Raw genomic sequence first — 24,904 nt, forward strand, 5'->3', positions numbered from 1 at the left:
TCCGAGCGTCCAGACCTCTGTTGGTGCTAGTAACATTCCTGGTGCACTGTCGCCATCTTGGACGGTCCTGAGCTTTCTGTAGGGTGCGCTGGAGAGGCAAACCGGTGATCATGTTTATTTGTCCAAGCCATCTGATCGCATTCCTTCGTCGTGGCCATCTGCCTTCGATCTTCCCTTTCACAATACACTTCTCTAAAGGGAAATATTTCCCGAATTTTGATGACGACAAACTTCACAAAAATTAGCGTTCGGCAGTTTCATTTTGGAGCAGCATAATTACGGCCATTTGGTTGGAAATGCATAATGGAGATGGACGTGGCACGCTGGTCACTGGGAGTCGCCCTGTTCAGACCATGTACCCAACGACGCAGTACGACAGATGGACATCGTGTCTTGTCACAAAGAAGATGCAGGAGAGAAGACTCCACTGGTGTTGAGCCTACGCTTCAAAAAACGCTGCCGTCAGTGTCACCCACCGCCTCCAAGTCGATGGCACCAAAACAACTTTGGAAAGCTGAATGCTACGACCTGAAGAAGCACACACGCTTCGGACAAAACATAGCGGTCTCAGTTCCTGGAAGCGAGTTGGAAGCCATCCGTCAATCACACCCTACACCCTGCTGAGTTAACGAGTTCTAAATAATCCTTGTTTGATGTGTAAAGGTTGGCAAACCGGTTTCTTCCACTCTCTTCAGTCTTTACCCTTTCTTCATGTCGAGTGCAGTAGACGATTCTTGGTAACTTTGGTTACAGTAGACGTAATCAATCCTATAAGCCGTTAAAAGTGGTGTGAGGAGGAGATGTGTTCAGATTTTGTCCCCAGGTATAATCGTGCAAGTTGGTGTTCCAAAATTAAGATAGCAGGCCCTGTGCCAATGCAGGATGACACATTCCTGAACTAGGTATGAGTGATCGACAATGAGAAGAGTAGATAAAACCTGTGTAAACCCTACTATCTAAATAATTCAAGTCATAGGACTTCTTATTGGGGGCAGAGGAGACGATTAGTCCTTCTGGAAGGACGTTATTCGTACTGTTGTCCTCATAGCATCGAAGTGGTCCATCAGGATAATGAGACATGATTAATTATCCCTATGTTAACGAAATATTTTCTGTTATGTCATTTTCTTCGTTCAGAACACTGTAAGCTGTTGTAAGCTGTTGATTTATTAAATTGTTGTGGTGTTTTGGATTCAGTGGACACCTGTAATTTCGCGGAGACCAAAAAATGTTTTTCTAAATACTACGTTAGTTTTTCCTTCAGTAGTAAAAAATGAAACAGCAGTAAACAAGTTCGTAAGTAAATACGCTCAGTAGTTACGTTCAGAATATTTTTCTCCTCTCAAACTGCAGCAGGACGGCCCATTCTAAGATGAAAATCGACATCAAAGACGTCAAAATCCTAGGTCTCCCTTCTGCTTTAAAACCCTTCGAAGCTAAAACCATTCTGACCCTTTGTTACTGTATAGAAATAATTTGGCAAAATCTTGTGTAGAAAACAATGGTCCGTTTCTTAAAGTTAGCTCTAGGACTGTCCAAATACACCCTATCAAGATTAGTATACGAACTCTAGAAATAATTTTTTCCTGTCGAGGACCTACAGATAAGATTCTCGCTCACCTTCACGACTAACTGGCCAAACGTTGAACAAGAAAGACAAAAGATGAAAACAATGTGGCCGGAGTTTTACACCACAAATGCAATGCTAGATCAGTCATGGACAGGGCCCAAACAGGTCCTTCATTCGACAATGGGATTAGCGGTGTATGGTTACCACCACAAAATGTGTAAAAGGAAAATACTCCATGAACCTCAACTGGACTGCGTATGTGATCTCTGCAACCTGCCTTGAAAAAAACAGTCAGCTCCTATTGTAAGATGTGATATTGTTTAATTATGCACACTTGTGCGAAATTCTTGCATTAAATCGAATAACACCAGACAGTCCTGATGTGCCCGGATAATTGGAATTCTAGACCAGTAAAGCTATTTTTCCTGTAGAATATGTTTCGGTTGCATGTTATATCTTTCACCCAGTTAACTGAAAAGTGGAATGGTGAAATGTAGTGTCTGGGCTTTGTACCATGTCGTAAGTTCTGGATATCACACTGGTGCACAGTATTTTTCTGTATCTCTTGTGCATGTTCTTTCGTACAGCAGACGGATGTATTGGGATCATACGTGAAAGAAACATCACTCTCATTACAATATCTCGGAAACCCTAAACAGATGAGAGTGAATTTTGCCACGACGATTGCTCATACGTCATAAGTGACGACCAAGAAATCTTTTTGAAAAATTCAACCTCCAAGGGATTTAAAAAAATGGGTGGGTGGGTGGGTGTGTGGTTGGTTGGGTGGCTGGGTGGGTTAAAACACCAGAAATTGTCAGTGTTTCGGAGCAGTAGGTCTCGGGTTACTATGATAAGTCATTTTTATGCCCGTAAGTTGCGTTGATTAGTAACGGGCTGCTTTAATAGTTCATTTATACAACATGATAATGTTCATATCCGTATTGTGATATCCTCGTGTGTTGTGGTAGACAGTCTGTATTTTGTGGCGCAGACGATGGCAACTCTGCTTGTTGATTTGTTCTGTTGGTTGAAACAAGGGCTTGATGTCGCAGAAAAAACTTAATCAATTATTCAAATATGCCCCTGGAATGTGTGTGTATTGATGTCTATATCGTGATTATCGGGAGGGGTGGTAGTTTTTTTCTCTTTGCTTTCTTATTTAATATAGAGCACAGATGAATGTAGCCAAGAGCTTAAGAGTGTTGTAAACCACTTATCGAACATCCAAGCCTTATTCTATCGGGAGAGGCTGCGAATAGTTACCGCACTCTGCAGGGAACGCCAGGGGAACAATTGCCCGGAGTTCATTGATAGACTCACCGATAAGCTGTGGCAGCTTGGGCGGGCGTTCAGTTGCATTACGGTAGACTTAACATTATTCGTTAAGAGTTAATAATGAAGTTTGAAAGTAATGTAGATCTTACCTTTCACCAAAGCAGATGTTTAAAACAGACCCTGTTTCTCGCTGTTTCCTGAGTAACTTTTTTATACCTCGTAGGCATAGAAGCAGCATGAAAACGGCATAGACATTTGCGATCGGTTCTGTCATACGGTTTCTTCTTTAGGATAATCTCACGTAGAAATATCCGTTGTACAATATCACAGGTCACTATACCGATAGCTACTACAAGTGTTGCAGTGCAACACTAATAACGCTAATACGGTGCACTGTACAGAAACTTCTCTCGTAAAATGAACATTTGTTCTGTGCGCTTACCACTAACCAAGTCCGGCTTCTTGGCTAAATAGCGTGCTGGCCTTTGTTCACAGGGGTCCCGGTTCTATTCCCGGGAGGGTCGGGGATTTCAACCATAATTGGTTAATACTGCAGCACGGGGGCTGTTTGTATGTGTTGTCTTCATCCTCATCACAACGCGCTGGTCGCCTACGGAAGTCAAATCAAAAGTCCTGCATCTGGCGAACTGAACTTGTCTTCGGACACTCCCGGCACTGAAGCCATACGCCATTTCATTACCACTAACCATGTTTTCAGCGCTGCCTGACCGCGCACTCTGTGCCCGCCAATCGGGAAGAAGGCAGCAATTTTTCCAGTCCACCAACACAGCTTCTATGAACAACCTAACTGCCTACAGCTCGAAACATTCCGCGTAGACGAGCGGCTCTTCTCGTAGTCTCTTGTCGGAAATCACCCAGAACAAATCGTGCTGCTTTCCTTTGAATGTCTTCCAGTTATCGTATCAAGTAATCCTGGTGAGGGTCCCATACACTGGAACCATACTCTAATTTGGGTTTTGCCCGAGACATGCGCTCTCTTTTAATCCTTACTACAAACCCCTAAATATTCTCATAAGCATTCGAAAGTGCGCAGCATCAGTTTTGCAGGTGATATTGCTATCTTAGCTAATTCTGAAAAGGATACGAGTATGATAATGCTTGTTGTTTTAAGGGGCCTAACATCGAAGGTCATCGGCCCCAGGGATATCAGTAAGATGCTAGAGAACATTCAACAAATCCTTAGAAAAATTTAAACGAAAAATAAATATAAAGAAAACAAAGTTTATGATAGTGGACAAGTGGGCAGAAAACGAGTCTACAGGTAGAAAACACTTAAAATTAATAACACACTGATAGAACAAGTCACAGGATTCTCTTGTTTGGGTAGTGTAATTAGCTCTGATAACAGATCTGTTTGAGAAATCAAGAAAATTATAGTGGTAACAAAACAAGCCTTCCAAAATAAGAAAAACTTATTGCTAAACAACCATCTCAGTTTGGAGACCAGAAAATCATTTCTCAAGACCTTTGTTTGGAGTGTTCTACTGTATGGATGCGAAACCTGGACATAGGGAAAAAGGAAGAAACAAAACTTGAGGCTGCGGAAATGTGGTTTTGGAGGAGAATTACAAAAACAAGGTGAGTGGATAAAAAATGACCTTGTTTTAAAGAACGTAAGAGGATCAGTCTATTAAATACAATAAAGAAGAGGAAAACAAAGTTCCTTGGAGACGTAATGAGACATGACTCTCTTCTCCAGACCATTATTGACGGTAAGTACTGGGAAGGAGACCCAGGGGACGACGAAGGATGTCATAAATCAGGAACTCGTTGGTGAACTGGCATGTGGTTCATGTTGCAACATGAAGAGGCTAACAGAAGATCGTCAGGTGTGGCTATAGTGGCAAGGTATTGCCTTTAGTAGATGATGATGATGATGACGAAGAGAACTGTAATCTATGTTTACAGCCTCGTTAATGTGTTTGCACCAATGAAGAAATTTCCTTATATTAACATTGAGTACTTACAGCGGTCCCCATGAGGTACTGTCATCCCACCAACACAGTAATTGAAACTAAGAGAACTTTTCCTATTAGTGAAACCTACAACCTGACTTTTCAACCTATTTACTATCATATCATCAGCCCTTGGACGGAACTTTATATCTCAGACCAACTTTGCTGTCTGTAAGGGACTTAATGCTGGGCGGACTGAGGGTATATTATTCATAAATTGGAAGTAAAAGACATGAAAGTAGCAAGAATGATTGCTAGAACAGGCAAATGCCGGGGCTAGATCTTAATTAAGGCTACGGCAGCTTCTTTCCCGCTCCTAGCCCTTTCCTATCCCATCGTCGCCATAAGACCTATCTATGTCGGTGCGACGAAATAAAAACACAGCGGTACTCGGAATGAGGAAATGAAGGTCATGTTGGGAATAAACTCGGCAGATGAAGCTGTACGCATAAATCGGCTTCGGTGGTGAACTTATGTGAGACGAGTGGACGGTAGGTTGGTTACCTAGGAAAATAATAGATTCGACCCTAGAGGGCAAGAGAAATAGAGCAAGATGAAGGTGACGATGGATCGACTCTGTTTTTAATGACAAGAGATGTAGAATTGAAGGGAACCACAGAGTTAGCTGCAAATAAAGGATTGTGGAGACACGTAATTAATTCACGAAGGCTTAAAGACTGAACGGTGAGAGGCATAAGTATGTAATAAAGATGCATGCAGGTATTTTCGAAAACTTGTTACGAATCTATATGATCTAAATTTATCGTAGACTGTTGGTGTAACCGTTACAGAATGTGTTAACTATGCTAGAGTCCTTGACCATTCATTCAATTCGCGGGGCCGTGTGAACTGCTGGAGGTCTGTGTAGTAAATGTATTTATAGATGTCAGTATCTTAATGTTTCTCTTCAAATGGCATGCAGGGGAGCCAAGGGCGTCTAGCGAATGTGTGTATGTGCGACCTTAGATGTTTGATATCAAGTCAATTTGCAGCACGCTATCTCGTGTTGCAGCAGCGGAGCTTGCGCAGACGACTAGAACAAGTGTGTGTGTGTGTGTGTGTGTGTGTGTGTGTGTGTGTGTGTGTGTGTGTGTGTGTGTGTGTGTGTGTGTGTGTGTGTGTGTGTGTGTGTGTGAGGGGGGGATTGATAATTTAAGACCAGAAGTGAGACGTTATCTTTCATTAACAACTAGTCAACTGAATAAAGAACTGCAGGGCGCGTTTGTATTACGTTCGCTAATTCCTGTGTTGCCAATTCTTGGAGACGGCAAAACACGCTCAACATGTTTACAACAGAGTAAAATATTTTCATATTTTTACATTGCAGTTCATCTTTAAATCTTTCTTATAAAACGAAAGTTTTCGTTCCTAATTGGACTATGTTTAAAAGCTGAAGTATTGTACAAAATGCTCAATCACGTCTATGAAGATTTTTTTTTAAATTTTAATATTGTTCATGCCATTACTTCTTAATTCTGCAATATTCTATAATGAGACTTCGAAATAAAATAATAAATAATATTTGCTTCAGTTTTCCTATTTTAAGTAATATTCTGATATTGTTCTCGGTTTCCCAGAATCCGATGACCGAGAAAACCTAGTATGTGTACTAGGGCCTGAGGTAGAAGCCTTGTTAGCCGTTTGTTTCATGATGCTACTCAGTTGAAGGTTACGGGGAGATCAACCGTAGTCGATCTCAAAATGACAACTGAGGTTTTGAGCGCTAGAGGTTGCCTCAGGATATATTCTGGCTGTGTATGTTTTGAGGCAGTAATTTTACGGCCGGCTGCCCTTCCTGACGTCAACCCTCCTTTATCCAGGCTAGGGACCGACAGCAACAGTTAATGAGCTAGTCAATCCACCCATTAACAAAGTATATGAAATGGACTAGATCAGGTTTCAACAATCAGCCATTATCACAAAATATGGAAATATCACTCAAGTAGACAAATTTAAGTATCTAGGAGAAATTATTGAACCAACAGGGTTAAATCGGTAAGCTAACAAAGAAAGAATTGAAAAACTTCAAATAGCATACAAAATTACTTGGAACAGATACAATAAAAGAATTAGCCTGTATCTATAAAGGCAAAATTACATTACACGGTCGTTCAAACAGAAGCATTTTATGCATCTGAAACTATTATAATTGGTGGCATAGCTTGAATAAAGATGATCGAAAAACAAGAAAAAAATCCTCAGAAAAATATTAGGACCAACGTGCGAAAATGGAATTTGTATGGAAAAGAAATCACATGAAATCTATCAAGTTACAGAAAAAATCAGATACAATCAGGAAACGATGATAACAATTTTATGGTCACTTATAAAGAATGGACAATAACAGGCTCACAAAGAAAATTTTAAAAACCTCATCAATGAAAAATCACAATAATTGGCTAAAAGAAATCAGTGAAGACCTAAATGGCATTGGCATTAATGAAGAAACCATTCAAGAAATTCAGAATCTTAATTCACAATCACAAATTTTATGTAAAGCTCACCGCACTAAATACAGTATAGACTGAACAACGTAAAAAGGAACACAGCGAGAGGTTGAAGAGATATTGGGAAGAGAAGAAGAAGAACCGGGAAAATGTTACTAAGTTCAAACGCGTTCGTTAGTTGGGCATAACGTCAAGAAAGATAAATAATAATCACAATTACATGGATTGGCGAAATTAAAACTGATCTGAAACAGGCGGAAATTACACCAGCAGATGTCCAGAACAGGTAATCTTCAGATCCAAAATTCACGAATGGCAAGTTGACGAAAAGGAAAAACCAAAGAAGACTGGAACAACTTGGTCTGAAGACAGAAATGGTGTCCACAGTAAAAGGGAATGAAAGAAATATGGGCACAAAGGAAGGTAAAACACGCCTTAAGTACTCTGCATAGTCCTAATGGGCTTGCTCGCAAATATAATAATAATAATAATAATAATAATAATAATAATAATAATAATAATAATAATGTCTTCCGCTACCGTGTAGTCAAACATTTTAATTTTTTCGGGCCGAGCAAGTGGCCATTCGATTAGCGGCGCGTAGCTGTGAGCTTGCATTCAGGAGATAGTGGGCTCGAACCCCACTGTCGACAGCCCTGAAGATGGTTTTCCTTGGTTTCCCCATTTCCAAACCAGGCAAATGCTGGGTCTGAACCTTAAGGCCACGGCCTAAATAATAATAATTTGTCGGGTTTGAACCCGCCTCTTGGAATTTAGAGGCCGTCACACTACCACTGATCTAGAGAGAGAGAGAGAGCTTTATAAATAAAAACCAAACCAACACCAAACCCTATGGGCGCAACAGCCCTGAAAGACCTTGGCCTACTAAGCGACCGCTGCTCAGCCCGATGACCTGCAGATTACGAGGTGTCGTGTGGTCAGCACGACGAATCCTCACGGCCGTTATTCTTAGCTTTCGAGACTGAATTCGCCATCTCGCCGTCAGATAGCTCCTCAGTTGTAATCACGTAGGCTGAGTGGACCTCGAACCAGCCCTCAGATCCGGGTGAATATCCCTGACCTAGCCAGGAATCGAACCCGGAACCTCCGGGTGAGAGGCAGGCACGTGACCCGTACGCCGTGGGGCCGGCTTGAGCTTTATAAATTAGAAAACAGTAGATACTTTGCTTTTGATGTTGCTGTCGTTATAAATAGGGATTTATGTACTTTAAAAGTTCATGTATATACCTGTGTCTGCCCCTTTGTCCCGTTCCCTGATACAGACTCGAGGATGAGGAGAGAGAGAGAGAGAAATAAATGACATGTTTTACTGCCAAATACCCTTCCTAACACCAGTCTCATTTGAGGAGCTAATGAAGGTGAAATGAATATTAGTGAACGAGATTGGGCAAGGAGGTGGCAGGAATCACCTGTGGGCGGTGAATGGGAACTGTCCCTGCATTTTCGTGGAAGTGAAAATGAGAAACCACAGGAAACTATTCTCAGGACGGCCGACAGTAGGGTTCCAGCTCCGTCGTCTCCTGAATGCTATATACAGACATGGACAAAAGTATTCATACCCTTACCCATCCAATACAAAATGCTTTATTGCTGGACCAATACGAAGTACAGGTCAAAATTACTAAACCAAACGTATAGATTGTACAGCAGAGTACATTAAAAAACACAAAATAAACTGGAAGTAAATAACAGTACATAACAAAGCAAAAAATTCGTACTACATGACACTGCTTGTCTGGACATAAGTATTCATACCGTATCCCAGCAGAGGTCACAACTCAATGAAGAAACAGATATTACCAACTCGATCTGTAGCGAGTTTGTTTGCCTTTCCTCTATATTATTTCTTTTAACCTGCTGGTCATTGAGAACACCAGTTTTTGTGTTAGTGCAGAAGAAATGTTCCCCCATTCTCGTTGTAGTAACTGTTTCAAGTGTGCTTTACTTGTTATGTGGTGTTTTCTTAGTCTGGACTCCAATTCTCTCCATAGATGTTCGATGGGGTTGGTATCCGGCGATTGGGGAGGTGTTTTTAGTGTGTGCGGCGTGTTGTAGAGTACCCACAAACGAACAATTTCCGCCGTATGTTTGGGGCTATTGCCGTGTCGGAAGTAAAACTCACTGGAAATCCCAAGCTTTTTGGTGCTTTTGCGAAAGTTTCCTTTCAGGATATTCGGATATTGAAATCTGTCCATGGTCTCCTCGATAAATACCTACTCCCCAACACTTCAAACGGCCATTGAGCCCCACACCATAACCCCACCCCCGTCGTACTTCACAATGGTAACAAGATTCTGCTCGTCGAGCTCTGTGTCGGGGCGTCTCCACATTAAAATGGGTCCATCACTTCGGAAAATATTACATTTTTTCTCATCTGTAAACATCACTGTCAACCAAAACGCATTATCTTTCACCACATGTTCTTTTGCAAATTGTAGTCTCTTCCGTCGATTCACTTTCGTTATGTGCGCTTTCTTTCTTGGGACCCTAGATCGATACCCAGGGAGTGAAGGACCTTTCTTACTGTTTTGTGTGACACTGCATTATGGAAATATTCTGCCAGCTGCGATGCTATTGCCGAAGATGTAGTGTGTGGTTGTTTTTTAATTGTAGTTCCTATGAATCTTTCTTCTCGTGCAGTCAGTTTCTTCGGACGTCCATTTCTTTTCTTGCTTATAAGAACATATTGTCCTTTAAACCTTTGTATGATGCTTTGCACAGTTGGTTTACTTCTTCCAATGATGTTTCCGATCTCAGAATACGATTTTTCTTGGTGGTGAAGGCGTAGAAAAAGTCGTCTCTCCTCAACAGACGTTTCCCTAGTTTTCTTCGCCATTGGACTAGTACCATCTCTGACCAGCTGATCAGTCCATCTTTGTCTGCATTACAGTGACTCTATATGTCATATAGAGTCACTGTAGTCTGCATCTACTACACAACTAATGCCACGGAACAACACAGGTTTCTGTTTACTCGTTCAAACCCCATTTTTACACGTAAGGTGTGAATACTTATGTCCAGACAAGTAGTGTCAAAGATTACAAATTTGTTACTTTGTTATGTACTGTTATTTATTTCCAGTTTAGTTTGTGCTTTGTAATGACCACTGTTGTACACGGTATACGTTTGGGTTTGCAATTTTGACCTGTACTCCGTATTGGTCCAGCAATAAAGCATTTTGTACTGGATGGGTAGGGGTATGAATACTTTTGTCCATGTCTGTAGATGTGGTGCATTAACACGCGTGGCCACTCCGCTCCGTACTTTAGAAGTTGATATTACTTTTTATTCTGTATTACAAACTCGGGGAAAGTGTTTTTATTTTTATTTTAAGAATCGCTGGCCTGTGAAATATTGTGCTATTATACACGTGTCATATAATTAGGCTGCCAACTGCCGCCTTAGAAAATATACATGTCCCACTGTTTGTGAGTACAGGTAATCTGTCTGAAAATCAGGTACTACTTTAAGGCAAAGTTTTTAAATGCCCGGCCATGTAGTTCTGGGGTCGAATGATGGCTGGTCAACTGGCAATCCTGCCCGCTCTGTTTCATATAAGCATGGACTTGTGTATATTGAGAAATTGTTTCACCTCAAATATTTATATTGCGATGTCGTTTCTACAGATATTTGTCTGGAAAGAGATTGTGTAGAAGTTATGTACTGCGTATAGCTATAGTGTAGAAACGAAGAGAATGCAAGTCCTTGAAATACGGTTTTATGAGAGAACACCAATCGCCTCATGAATGAACAGATACATGATAAATATGTAAGAAGCGAGAAATTCGCCGAAATAATACAAATAAAGGAAAACATGTTTATTTCACTTATCATATGGCTTGTACTGCCGGGAGTGTCCGAGGACATTTTCGGCTCTCGTCTAGTGCAGGTCTTCCTATTTGATGCTAATGGGCGACCTTCGTGTCTCATTGAGTGAAACCCGGTGTTTCAAACCCTCTGTCGGCAGCCCTGAAGATGGTTTTCTGTGGTTTCCCCATTTTCTCATCAGGCAAATGCTGGGACTGTACCTTAAGTTCAGGCCACGGCCGCTTCCCACTCCCAGCCCTTTCCTATCCCATCGTCACGATAGGATCTATTTGTGTCGGTGAGACGTAAAGCAACTCGTTAATAAATAAATAAATAAATAAATAAATAAATAAATAAATAAATAAATAAATAAATAAATAAATAAAAATAGACCCGGTGTCGACAGTCTTCTCCTGTCGAGTAACACCAAGTTGTGTGCTCAAGGCTTAACGAGCCCATCCACGAATCACCAACAGAAATTTAAGTTAATTTTGATACTGTATTAATGTGAAATTAATCGCGGTTGCATGAACTTGTAGTAAAAATAAAAAATGCATGAAGAGGAAGGAAGCTGACTGCTTTAGAAAAACAAAACTGTTCCAAGTTTATGAAGAAGTAACCAATACGTCAATTACTGAAGATTTCATAAACTAATAAACGGACATCGTAGTCTGTAGCTCTCTATTAACCTTTGTCTGTAGGAGGGGTAGGAAATCCAACGAAGGCGTCATTATCGATCTAACAGTCAGACTTCAGAGCAAAAAGCATTCCAAAGAGATTGATGCAGAAGAAAAGAGGCACTATGCGCCTTGCTTTCGTGACTTGGGACACAAGTATGAAATTAATAACTGCTTGGTGCGTTCGGAACTATTACAGATTTTTCCGTAAGTAGTATAGACTACATACGAATGTTTTGAAAGATATGTCCACTGTTATCTTGAAAGATTCTCTTCAAATTTATACAAAGCCACCTTGCTCCAAATTTCAATGAAAATTAATAAAATGTTTTTTTTTCTTACATTTATGTTGTACGGTTATCTCCTTTGATTCATCAGTGGACTGAACCTTTGTGGTTTCCCCCGTATAAGGGCAACTAACCATAGTGGATTTTCTCTCTCAAATTTTTACCGTCATTTTACATTGATATAGGCTAAAGCAAATTGGAAAAATATGAATTATATCGGTGTAAAATCTGAATAATAAAAAGGGAATATATACAAAATTGTCATGTTCATTAATCAGCGACCCTGTTGAATCAAATCGTAGAAGATACCTGAACATTTTGTTCTGTAATTCGTGTTCTCCTCTGACAATTAAATTGAATTTATTGAAACATTTGTCTTGACAGGACCCCAAATACAGTGGGGAGGTGCTTGGGTAAGCTCTGGATATTTGAGCTTGACAGTCCACAGCATTTGCAGGCAGTTTTTAAGTTTAAGTTCCAAAAGAATAGTTGTATTTTTTTAAAATACAATCAGCTCTCGATTAACCGGGGTAATGAAGGGTTAAGGCTTCCCGGATAAGTAAAATCGCGGTTAACCCGCAAAAAGTTAAAAATATGAAAGGCGTACTGAAAGTACAGTTAAAATGATAAATTATACTACTGTATTGTTTTTATTAACTTACCCAATACGTTGCAGTAAAAGTAGCCCTTAGCACAATTAATAAATTGAAAAATAAACAGAACTTTTCGTTGAAACTAATAAGGCAAAGAAAAATATTCAGACTACCTGACTTTACTGTTTCTGATAATAATCAGTCATGGTTTTCTGTTTTTGTACCGAGAAACACTTTTTCGTGATTTTGCTTCTCAGGTTTCTCATAACAAGTTTTTCGGTGATGAGAGCATCATCCTGGCAATATTATCTCGACCCTTTGTAGTTCTATATTACTGTAACTCCTAACACTCGTGCATTGTTAGTTTTTTTGATATCGCGGTTAAGCCGCAACGCGGTTGATCCTATTTTTGTAAATCAAGAGTCGAGTGTGTAGTCATTTTGCGCATTTAGCATTTTAAGTTAATTTTGCTTTTAATCTCGTTTTCAAAACCTTTAGAAAGTGGTTACATGTCGTGAAAATGAAAGTAGTGTAAAAATCTTCCCACACTCGTATATTTCCTCTGCTATACGGAAAAAACACAGAATCGAGGTTATGTTTTTGGACTTGGAAGACGTAAGCGAGAGTACAGATTCTTTGGTTGTTCCCTTCTTAGTAACGACATGTAGTATGTGCAGATAATGCATCCTTTGTCTCCACTCACAGGTGAGATACAGTAGTGACGATTGGGATGTTGCGGGGGGGGGGGGACTGGGTCAAAATTTACGAACAAGAAAAAGTATCCGGGTTTGTTAATAGTTCAAGAAAATAAATAAACGAATTAGGTGACAAGACAACAGGGCTTGTACAATTTGCTTTTTTTAATTTTTTAAAAAATAATTCCTAGTTTTAGGCGGCTAAAATGGAATAAGAATGTAATGTTTTCTATACAAAGTGGACTGAGCTCGATAGCTGCAGTCACTTAAGTGCGGTCGGTATTCGGTTTCGGGAGATGGTGGGTTCGAACCCCACTGTCTGCAGCCCTAAACATGGTTTTCCGTGGTTTCCCCATTTTCACATCTGGCAAATGCTGGGGCTGTACCTTAATTAAGATCACGGCCGCTTTCTTCCCACTCCTAGCCCCTTCCTGTCCCATCGTCGCCAGAAGACCTATCTGTGTCGGTACGACGCGAAGTAACTTGTTAAAAAAAAAAAAAAAAAAGTAATTGGAGGTGGCGACTGCCCCCCTTCCCCTAATTGCCGCCACTGGTGAAATAGGTTTCGATAAATCGAAAAATAAATAAATAAATGAGTGTATCCACCAAAGAATGCTAAGCTTCATGAATTGTGAGAAAATGGAAAACATTCTAGACTTATTATTATTATTATTATTATTATTATTATTATTATTATTATTATTATTATTATTATTATATAATTCGCTGGGGCCATCAAGGACCACGTTAAGTCTTGTTGCATTTGCCACTGAACTTGGCCTTTTTTAGAGCCCAAATTTCCCTCATTCTTTGTGAGTGGGCCTGTTTACGCTCCTCTGTCCAAGGGGCACCGTGTCTTATCTTCGGTTACTCGTCTCGGTTTAGCCCGTTCGTCAATATTTTCTTGCGGAAGAGATCTCTGTTAAGGGCGTCTTCAGCTGAGATATGGAGCATTTGTGCAGGTCTTCTTTAGTATTTCTAAACCAGGGAATAGTGGTTTTGGGGTTTGAATCAAAAAAGTGAAAGATTTCTTTAGTTAACTTTCTTCCGCCCATTCTTTTCAGATGACCGTAAAATCGTGACCGTCTTTTTCTGATTGTGTCGGTAATTTTCTCTATTTTGCTGTAGACTTCCTTGTTGGATCTCTTTTGATGGATTCCATTTCTGTACTTTGATCCCAAGATTCCTCTCACAATTTTGCGTTCTCTTTTCTCCAGTTCTTCAAGGAGTCCTTCGTTGGCATTTAGAGACAGGGTTTCGGCTGCATATAGAACTACTGGCTTCAGAACTGTTTCATAGTGATGTATCTTCGTGTTTTGGGAAAGGCATTTTTTGTTGTAGATTGTGCGGGATGTTTGGTAGGCTATTTCCAGTTTGCGTACTCGCTCCTGAAGTGCTTCTTTGGCCAGGCCATTTTTCATGATGATCTCACCCAGGTATTTGAATTTGTCTACTCTGGTGATGTCCCCGTATTTTGTATGGAGTTTTGGTGGAGCCTCTTTGATGTTAGTCATTACTTCTGTTTTCTCAAACGATATCTGCAAACCAGTTTGTTCGGCAATTTCCTTTAAAATTTCAACTTGAGCTCTAGCGGTTTCTATGTCGTTTGAGAGAACAGCAATATCATCGGCAAATGCTAAGCAGTCTGTTGCGATCCCCTTAGATTTGGTTCCTATTCTCAATGGACTGTAGTTGGTTTCCTGTAATCTCACCCGCCAGGTTCTGATCTTTTCAAGAACACAGTTGAAGAATATCGGGGATAGCCCATCACCTTGTCGGACTCCTGTTTTGATGACAAAGGAATGCGAGAGACATCTGTGGAACTTCACCTTGGATTTTGTATCGGTCAGGGTGGCTCTAATTAATGCCAGCAGTTTCAAATAAACTCCAAATTCATTTAAGATGTTTAGCAGGACTTCCCGGTCAATGGAGTCGTACGCTTTCTTAAAGTCCACAAAGACAGACACATACTGCTTGGACCTTAGTGTACAATATGTGATGATCGTTTTGAGATTTTGGATCTGTTCAGCTGTTGAGCGACCTTTTCTGAACCCTCCTTGGTATTCACCTATTTGATGTTCGACTTGTGCTTCCAAACGCTCCAGGATGGCAAGTGATAGAATTTTGTAAGTCACGGGTAGCAAAGATATTATTATTATTATTATTATTATTATTATTATTATTATTATTATTATTATTATTATTATTATTATTATTATTATTATTATTATTATTATTATTTATTTGCCAACCCGGTGGTGTATAGGTAGTGTGCCTGTCTCTCATACAAAGGCCCTGGGTCTCTTTTACGGCCAGTACAAGGATTGTAATTCTGGACTTCATAAGAGATTTTCTGAAGCTCTTAGAGGAAGAAAGCGCACAGCGAGAAGATGACGCTACTGACCTAGGCCTATTGTACATAGACGAACAGTGGTTGCCATGGTTACAGTGGTGTCTGGGAAATTTATGACCCTAATTCCCGATAGACACCAGCCCAAAAACATGTTAAAATCAACGGTTTTGCACTAAGCATTCCACGTATTCATCTCGTTTTCAAAGCACGTTGTGGAGTGGTTTACACAAGATATCACGAAAAAAATTAACATGCAACATTACAATCCTTTATAAACATTTCATTTATGCGAACAATCACCGTCCCTAACTGTTGCTGTGGTTATCCTTAGTGTGATGTTCTGTTCACTGACATACAAGTGTGTTGAGACGAGCACAAATACTCGCCGAGCCATAGGAATGAACCTAACGCGTCTGCGTTCTCCGGCGCAAGCGGCAATCGAACCAAGGACCGTCTGACTATTTTCAGCCTTGTGGCCACAAATAATGGGATAAACTGGGCACATGTCTGTGAAGACCACTCTTTGCCATCATAATTTGTTCAGGAATGCGTATTCCAAGTGGACAGAAATTAACATGTGCAATGAATGAACCTTGCAGATTATTAGCTTATTAGTTACTGATTATAGTTTATGGTTCATATGTTATGATATTTTATTACGTGCGATGTTATTTAAGGCTGTAAATTCACTCCAGGCTGTCGGAAGGCTAAACTTGGACTCACGTTACATGAATTACATGTGTACAGCTACTACCTACAGCATGTAGGTACAAAGTAGACTACAATCATTTGGTAAAATAGTTTTTTGTCAAGAAAAGTTCAAATATTGTTATTGAAATTTCATAAATTTTGTCCAAAATTTTATTCCCCTTATTTTCATAAATAAAGAGCTACATTCATTATTGTAGTTCATTTTAAAGAAAGTTGCATACTAGAACAGTGCCGAATTTCATTTGTCTGTGATTAATGGTTACAGAGGTAGTAAAATTAGTATTCTAAAAATTTCACTTTTACAGGAGAGCGTTACAAAGTAAAAAATATGTCCCGTGTCTCCTAATCCCATGGCACTACACCCCGGAAGGGCCTTGGCCTACCAAGTGACTGCTGCTCAGCCCGAAGGCTTGCAGATTACGAGGTGTCGTGTGGTCAGCACGACGAAACCTCTCGGTCGTTATTCTTGGTTTTCTATACCGGGGCCGCTATCTCACCGTCAGATAGCTCCTCAATTCTAATTACGTAGGCTGAGTGGACCTCGAGCCAGACCTCAGATCCAGGTAAAAAAAACTGACCTGGCCGGGAATCGAACGCGTGGTCTCCGGGCAAGAGGCAGGCATGTTACCCCTACACCACGGGGCCGTATCTCAGTAACTATTAATGATAGACCAATGTAATTTGACACTGTTTTGTTTGCAATTGTCTTAATCATATACTACAATCATGAATGTAACTATTTATGAAAAGTAGGCCATAAAATATTCCATAAAATTTGTGAACATTCGAATAGAAATATTTGACATTTTCCTACAAAAAAAAAAGTTTGCCAAATATGATTGTAGTTTACTTCATCATGTCACAGAGTTTATCCTTCCGACAGCCTGGAGTGAATTTGCAGCCTTAAAAAAACATTCCAAGGAATAAACTGTCATAAAAATTAACCATGAAGTGTAACGAGCGACTAATAGCTAATAACAATCCCTCTGTTCATTCATTTCATGTGATAATTTTTATCCACCTAGAATAAGCATTTCTGTCCAAATTATGATGGCAATAATAGTGATCTTCCACAACTTAACTGTGGTGTTGAAACATGCGTAATCACAAAGCTGCTAAAGTATGTACTTTCGTATTGAAATTCGTGTTTTCTATTAAAAAGTAATACGGTACTGCTGATACTGAACCTTAGCGGAGCCTCTTTCGTTCTGGATTTCCAGTATGTTCCGTCTCGTTCGAAGAGAGAGTACCTGACGGACAACAGGTAGCATTATTTCAGGGCTCGTGGACATTGCGGTGGGGGATCAATAACTGCAAGTGTAGCGTGCCTGAACATTCGTGCAGGGGCAATGAGGTTACCAGTGATCAGGATGAGACGAGAAACATAAGCATTTTATTCCACCGTACTAGGCCGAAGATGCCTGCAAAAATCCATTGAGCGCTCGGCAAACATCATCAAGCCTCTGTTTGGCGATGATTCAGTGCTGTGTGCTTTCCATGAATTACAAATGCGCCGTCTCAGCCATACATTAGGTCTGTAATATTGTGCGCCTGATGGATAGAACGAGCAACATATCAACAGCTTGTGATGATGAATGTACTGGAAGCATAGAAGGCCGTGGAGAATTCATTGGACCAAGGCATGAATGGAATACATATTGAGAAAATTCTACTGAATGTAATAGAATGTTCTTGGCATACTAATGAAGCATACGCGGAGTTTGTTCTTGAATTTTTTTAAAAAAGTTCGCGACTAGAAATCAGAATTCTGGTCAAGTAAAGCGACATATTTGATATAGAGCGGATTTAAAAAATCCTCTCATTTTCGTGATTATCTAGAACATCGTCATCGAGTGTCTGCTTGCGGATCCCAATATTGCAAACCCACCAGAGGTAGTCTTGCTTTTTTTAAGGGCGGAAAGGAGTTCCATAAGACACTCCACGACGTACGATGTTGGTACGTAGTAAGTCTCTGGGGACACATTTGGTGTTCACCCGTCAAAGGGTACGTAGTAAGTCTCTGGGGACACATTTGGTGTTCACCCGTCAAAGGTAACTAAAACTCAGCAATGAGAAAAGAATTGTACAGTCGTTTTTCATTGGACACTCGTTAAAGCGTGAAGGCTTCACTTACACCAACCATGGTTATGTTACGAGTTCTGTCTGCGTAGCAGTATCGTCACCACATCAGGCACAACTGCGCTGAGTGGTTCACATCTTGCGATTTCGAGAACTTAAGAACGATGAGAATATGACATTTCAGGCCAAAATTCTATCAAAATCAAAGACTATTCAGGGCTGCCTCCACTGACTTCAGAAATGTTCGAGATAATTTGTAGCACCCTGGTCTTCTGAGTCCGGTTCAGTCTGATGGATTTGAGATCCTATTACGGACGCTTTACTGAATTCCTGACCGCGACTGATGATTTAAGACTATATATCACAACTGGATATTTGTTAGAGGTTATTTAACCAAAACATGGCAGGTTCGATCCTGGCTCAGTCCGGTGGTATTTGAAGGTGCTCAAATACGTCAGCCTCATGTCGGTAGATTTACTGGCATGTAAAAAACTCCTGCGAGGCTAAATTCCGGCACCGCGGCGTCTCCGAAAATCTTAGTTAGTGGGACGTAAAGTAAATGACATTTTTAAAATATTACTTATCAGAGATTATATAATACTTTACTTTAGCCTTCTCCTTCAAGTGCTATATCTGGTCCCGCAGACGTTGGCGATCACCCTAGAGAAAACACCCCCTTCTTTACGTATCTTGAAGAGTTGTTCGGTGTCTACCAGCTCCCCGCTTGCCTTCTATCTTTCCTTGCAATATGAGGTATAGAAGCCCGTACTTTCTACCTCGTAGAACATGGCCTAAATTAGCTGTTTTCCTGTCTCTGATGTTTGACAGCTCACGTTCAGCTGTAGCTCTCCTTAACACTTAATTATCTGTCACAAAATCTGTCCAGGCTATTCTGAGCATTCGCCTATGTAACCACATTTGAGGCCTCTAATCGGTTCATGGAGGAAGCTTTTAGAGTCCAAGTTTCTACTCCATAAAGCAGTGTTGACCAGATGTAGCATCTCATATGCTTTGACTTGACTTTGGGGTTTAGATTAGCACAAAAGATTGACCTCATCTTTTGGAAAGACGATCTGGCAATCACAATACGTCGTCTGATCTCGTTTTTAGGGTCCAGATTGTCTGTTATGGTCCTGCTATGGTATCTTTAATTGTGATGGATGGATGGATGGATGGATGGATGGATGGATGGATGGATGGATGGATGGATGGATGGATGGACGGACGGACAGAGACGTATTGCGGAAATGAGATGGTTTCCCGTTGCTTTCCTCGCCGAGCCTGAAGTTGCTCTTGCATATCAGTCTGCCGAGGACAATGAAATGCAGGCGCCAACCGACCATGTGAGCGACATTTTTACACCATTCATGACAGAGGCTGGCTGCAAAACCAATAGCATTACTAGCATCTCTCATGCCTCAGTTACTTTCACAGTGTTCAGGTCGAGGAAGAGACTGAGACGTTTCGATGAAGGCAATAAATTTGTTGTAGGGGATAAAGACAGCGCAGTGTAAACATTAGGTCTCGCCACCAAAGGCACAATTGTAATCATACGCTAAATAAGTCACAATATAAAAATGGTCTTTATTTTTACCCCCGCAAAACGACTGTCGGTATCATTACCAATATGAAGTCTGTGTTTTTTTGTGTTCTCCTCATGTCCCTTTGGAATTGTAATAATCGAGATGGGTGACGGACCCGCAGTTCTATGTATGCGGGCAGTTTATATTTTTATCTTTTTGTCATACACTAATGACAGTTCATTGGGGGAAATGTTACTTCCCGCTTGTGCTTCTTCAGTCCTCTCTGTTTGAACTTCATTTATGTTCATTGTCCACGTTCTTCTCCCAATCACAGATCCACCCTGTACACTAATTATTTTGTTGTCGGTGCAATTCGAACATCGAATTCGTTGCCGAATGACCTAAGCAACACCCTATCAGAACCGGCATTTAAAAAATAAATGTTGGCAACGATACTTGGACGGATCAAGTTGAGTGTAAGTACATGAATGTTATTTTCCTCTTTCCGCCTCTGTGGGGGTAGTGGTTAGTGTGATTAGCTGCCACCCTCAGAGGCGCGGGTTCTATTCCCGGCTCACCCACGAAATTTCAGAAGTGGTACCAGGACTGGAACGAGGTTCACTCAGCCTCGGGAGGTCAACTGAGTAGATGAGAGTTGGATTCCCTCCTCAGCCATCCTCGAAGTAGTTTTCTGTGGTTTCCCACTTCTCCTCCAAGCGAATGCCGGGATGCTACCTAATTTAAGGCCACGGCCGCTTCCTTCACTCTTCCTTATCTGTCCCTTGCAATCTTCCCATCCCTCACAGGGCCCCTGTTCAGCATAGCAGGTGAGGCCGCTTGGGCGGGATACTGGTCCTCCTCCTCAATTTATCCCCCTGATTCAAAGTCTCACGCTCCAGGAGACTAACCTTGAGGCGATAGAGGTGGAATCCCTCTCCGAGTCCGAGGGAAAATCAACCCTGTGGAGGGTAAACGGATTAATAAAGATATTTCTTTCCGTGTGTCACTAAGTTTTACTAAATTTGTTTTCATTGGATCATTAGGACAATTTTCTTTATTCTGGGTTATTTTATATACGTTTCTTCTTTCTTTCATTTAATGTGTTTTTATGACTATGTGTAAAGTTGAGTATTAGTGTGTGTAATTAGTTATGATTATGTACGTTAAACTGTATGTACATTATAAGACATGGTTTGGCGGAATAGCAGGCTTACAGTGTGAGTCACGCCATGTAAATAAAGGCATAATAATAATAATAATAATAATAATAATAATAATAATAATAATAATAGTAGAGGCGCGCGGCTGTGAGCTTGCATCCGGGAGATAGTAGGTTCGAATCCCACTATCGGCAGCCCTGAAGATGGTTTTCCGTGGTTTCCCATTTTCACACCAGCAAATGCTGGGGCTGTACCTTAATTAAGGCCACGGCCGCTTCCTTCCAACTCCTAGGCCTTTCCTATCCCATCGTCGCCGTAAGACCTATCTGTGTCGGTGCGACGTAAAGCCCCTAGCAAAAATAATAATAATAATAATAATAATAATAATAATAATAATATCGACCTGTGTGTAATGCGAGAATAAGGATTTTTTTGTTATACTGACTAAAGAAAGTTCGCGTACATGCATTATAACTGTAGGACAATATGTTTACAACTTGTATATTCACGTCTTGCGATTCTAAGAACTTCAGATAAGGACGAACAAAATATTTGACATTATTTTGGGCCAAAATTGAAAGCTATTCAGGGTGGCTCAATTGATTTCGGAAATCTTTGGGATAAGATGTAGAACGGAATACTCGCCTCCTGAAGTTCCGGATCGCCAGAGTTGAGGAGAGAGTATTCGGGTTATTGGCAGTTGCGTATATACCTGTTACGGCCAAAACAAACATACCAGCATAATTTGAAAGAAAGAAAAAAAGAAACACTACAGAGTATGGGATAAACTGTAAAGTCATTCAGCGTCAGTCTTTCTCTCTAGTAGTAGTAGATGCTACACTAGGCGAGACAAACGCCGATCAACACGATCATTCTTTGTTGTATTGAATAATGTATATGACTCAGACGTGCCAAATTACGGGTTTGTCAGTACTTAAACTTCATCTGTTTACACAAGGGGTCTTAAATTAATTTTCCCTGGGATCCAGATTGATTGTAATACTGCAATAAAAGGGGTTCTAGGGCCCAAGTATTTGGTTGAGTAAGACAGGCGCTGTGGCCTTGCTTCCGGCGATTGGTTAACTCCGTATAATAATCACAGGATGAAAATAAATACAGTGTTACCCCCTGTGGGTGGGGGACGCAGACGAAGAATACACCCTCGGTATCCCCTGCCTGTCGTAAGAGACCACTAAAAGGGGCGACGAAGGGATGGTCATATTAGAACCATGAAACTACTTGTGATTAGTACCGTCACGCGGGGAACACCATGGGTCGCCTTTACTTGGGAGTAGTACCTTTGTTAGGCACATAATAGGTTTTTGATTTGTAGCAGCAGAGCGCGGTTCACTGTGGGTTTACAGTACCTGTGATTAGTACCACTATATGCGGAACACCACGGGCTTACGTTTCCTGTGATTAGTACCATTAAGTGAGAAACACCACGTGTCTGGGCGTTGCTAGTGAGTAGCAACACTATATGAGCGACAACGTTGGTCTGCGTTGCCTGTGACTTGTATTATACCCACTATGTGAGGAACATCACGGGAATACCAACGTCCGTGATTAGTACACCTAGGTGAGGAACACCATGGGTTTGCGTTGCCTGTGAGTGGCGATGTGAGAAACACCATAGGTCTGCGTTGCCTGTGCGACGTACAATACTTGTGAGTAGTACCATAATGTGTGGAACACAGCGAGTCTATGCTACTTTCGATTAGTATCCCAAATGAGATATACCATGCTTCAACTTTCCTAGCGACAAGTGCCATTATGAGGGGCCGTTGACCTGGATTTTGGACCCCTTTAGACATCAAGCATCATCGGTTTAGGATTGTGGTTTAGAAGCAGTCCCTTGGTCAGTGAATACTATTGTTTTAAGATAGTTTCTGGGAAGGTGGGGTATTGCGGGTCGGATCCACTGAATATTTTAAATTCATATTCATCCATTCATTCTTCATCGCAACGTTTTGGATTTTGGTCAGTGGATGATTTTGGACTTTTAAATTGTTATTACATTTCGTACCATTAGGGGCCGATCACCTAGATGTTAGGCCCCTTTAAACAAGCCTCATCGTCAAATATAGTGTTTATTAATATCAACTAACACTGTAATCTCTTGGTTGGAAGGGCTGGACATTCGTCTGTAAGAGACTGAAAGCCCTCCACATTTTACCTTTTAATGTGCACTTTGTATGTATGTATTTTAAGGGTGTATATAGTCAGTTGTATATCTTTTTTGTATGTGTCAAGAACGTATACATAGTCAATTGTCACCCCCTGTGGGTGAGGGACGCAGAGGAATTCACCCACGGTATCCCCTGCTTGTGATAAGAGGCGACTGAAAGGGGCGACCAAGAGATGATTGTATTAGAACCATTAAACTACTTGTGATTAGTACCATCACGCGGGGAACACCATGGGTCGCTTTTACTTGCGCGTAGTACCACTATGTTAGGTACAAAATAGGTTTGTGATTAGTAGCAACAGAGTGCGTTGCCGGCTTCTGCGGTACCTGTGATTAGTACCACTTTAGGAAGGACACCATGGTTGTGGTTTGCCTATGATTAGTACGCACTATATCAGGAACACCACGGGATAGTGCGAGTCCCTGTGGGTAGTACACGTACGTGATGAACACCATAGGTTTGCGTTGCCTGTAAATGACACCGCAATATGCGAAACACCATAGGTCTGTATTACATATGCGAATTTTATTACCTGTGAGTAGTACCATGATGTGTGGAATACCGCGAGTCTACGCTACTTTTGATTAGTACCGCAACATGACACAAATACCATGGTTCTACTTTCCTAGCGATAAGTACCATTATGAGGGGCCGATGACTTGGATTTTGGACTCCTTCAGACTACAAGCATCATCGATTCAGTTTTATGCTATAGAAGCAGTCCTTTGGTCAGTAATACTATTGTTTTACGTCATTTTCTGTGAATGTGAGGCATTGCGGGCCGAATTCACGGATTGTTTTAAATTCATATCCATCCATTCATTATTCGTTCTCACGTTTTGAATTCTGGTCGGTGGAGGATTTTGCACTTTTAATTTGTCATTACATTTCGTCTCATTTCGTACTATTAGGGACCGATGACTTAGATGTTAGGCCCCTTTAAACAACAAGCATCATCAGAGTCGATTGTCAAATGTAGCACGGCTAAATAATGCGTTTAAAAAATCAGTCAGTGGAGTGATTACTCACAATACATTGACATAGAAACATTTCTTAGATCAGTGATACCATATTTTAAATTCAGTGCACGGGCAACATTGGCGTCTTTGAGAGTATCGCGGATTTAAGTAGGGCAAAAAATTCAGTTTATCAGCTCAGGAACTAAGGAAAAAGAATTGCATTTCCCATTCAGGATTGAAGATGTGATTCTCAGAGTGACAGTAGCAGCTTTCCTGGTTGCAGTGCCTTGTGGAACGCCGTACTGTCTCCACACTGCTGTCATACAGCAACCTCACTCAGCCACTGCTGGGAATACTATTCCTCTTGTTGTATTATCACCGTTAACAAATATCCTTGAACGGAGTATTGCAACTTATTAATTTGAGGCTGCTTTGTCGATTCGGCACATAAAATTACTTCGTTTGCAGTGAGAACGTAAACGACGTTTTCCGTTGACACCGGACGTCGCATGACTTACAGGATGGACTTTTCTTCTGTGGGCGGCTGACTCTACTCACTCAAAAAACGAAATTGAAAAT

The 24,904-nt window shown here is 40.8% G+C and overlaps 1 protein-coding gene across 2 annotated transcripts in view; it reads left to right on the forward strand.

Annotated features, from left to right (window-relative positions):
- The window catches only part of vib (phosphatidylinositol transfer protein vib), a 227,746-nt gene that overhangs the window by 61,929 nt on the left and 140,913 nt on the right, over positions 1–24,904 (forward strand). The window lies entirely within an intron of this gene.

The sequence above is a fragment of the Anabrus simplex genome, chromosome X (assembly GCF_040414725.1).
Source record: "Anabrus simplex isolate iqAnaSimp1 chromosome X, ASM4041472v1, whole genome shotgun sequence".
Taxonomy (NCBI): Eukaryota; Metazoa; Arthropoda; class Insecta; order Orthoptera; family Tettigoniidae; genus Anabrus; species Anabrus simplex.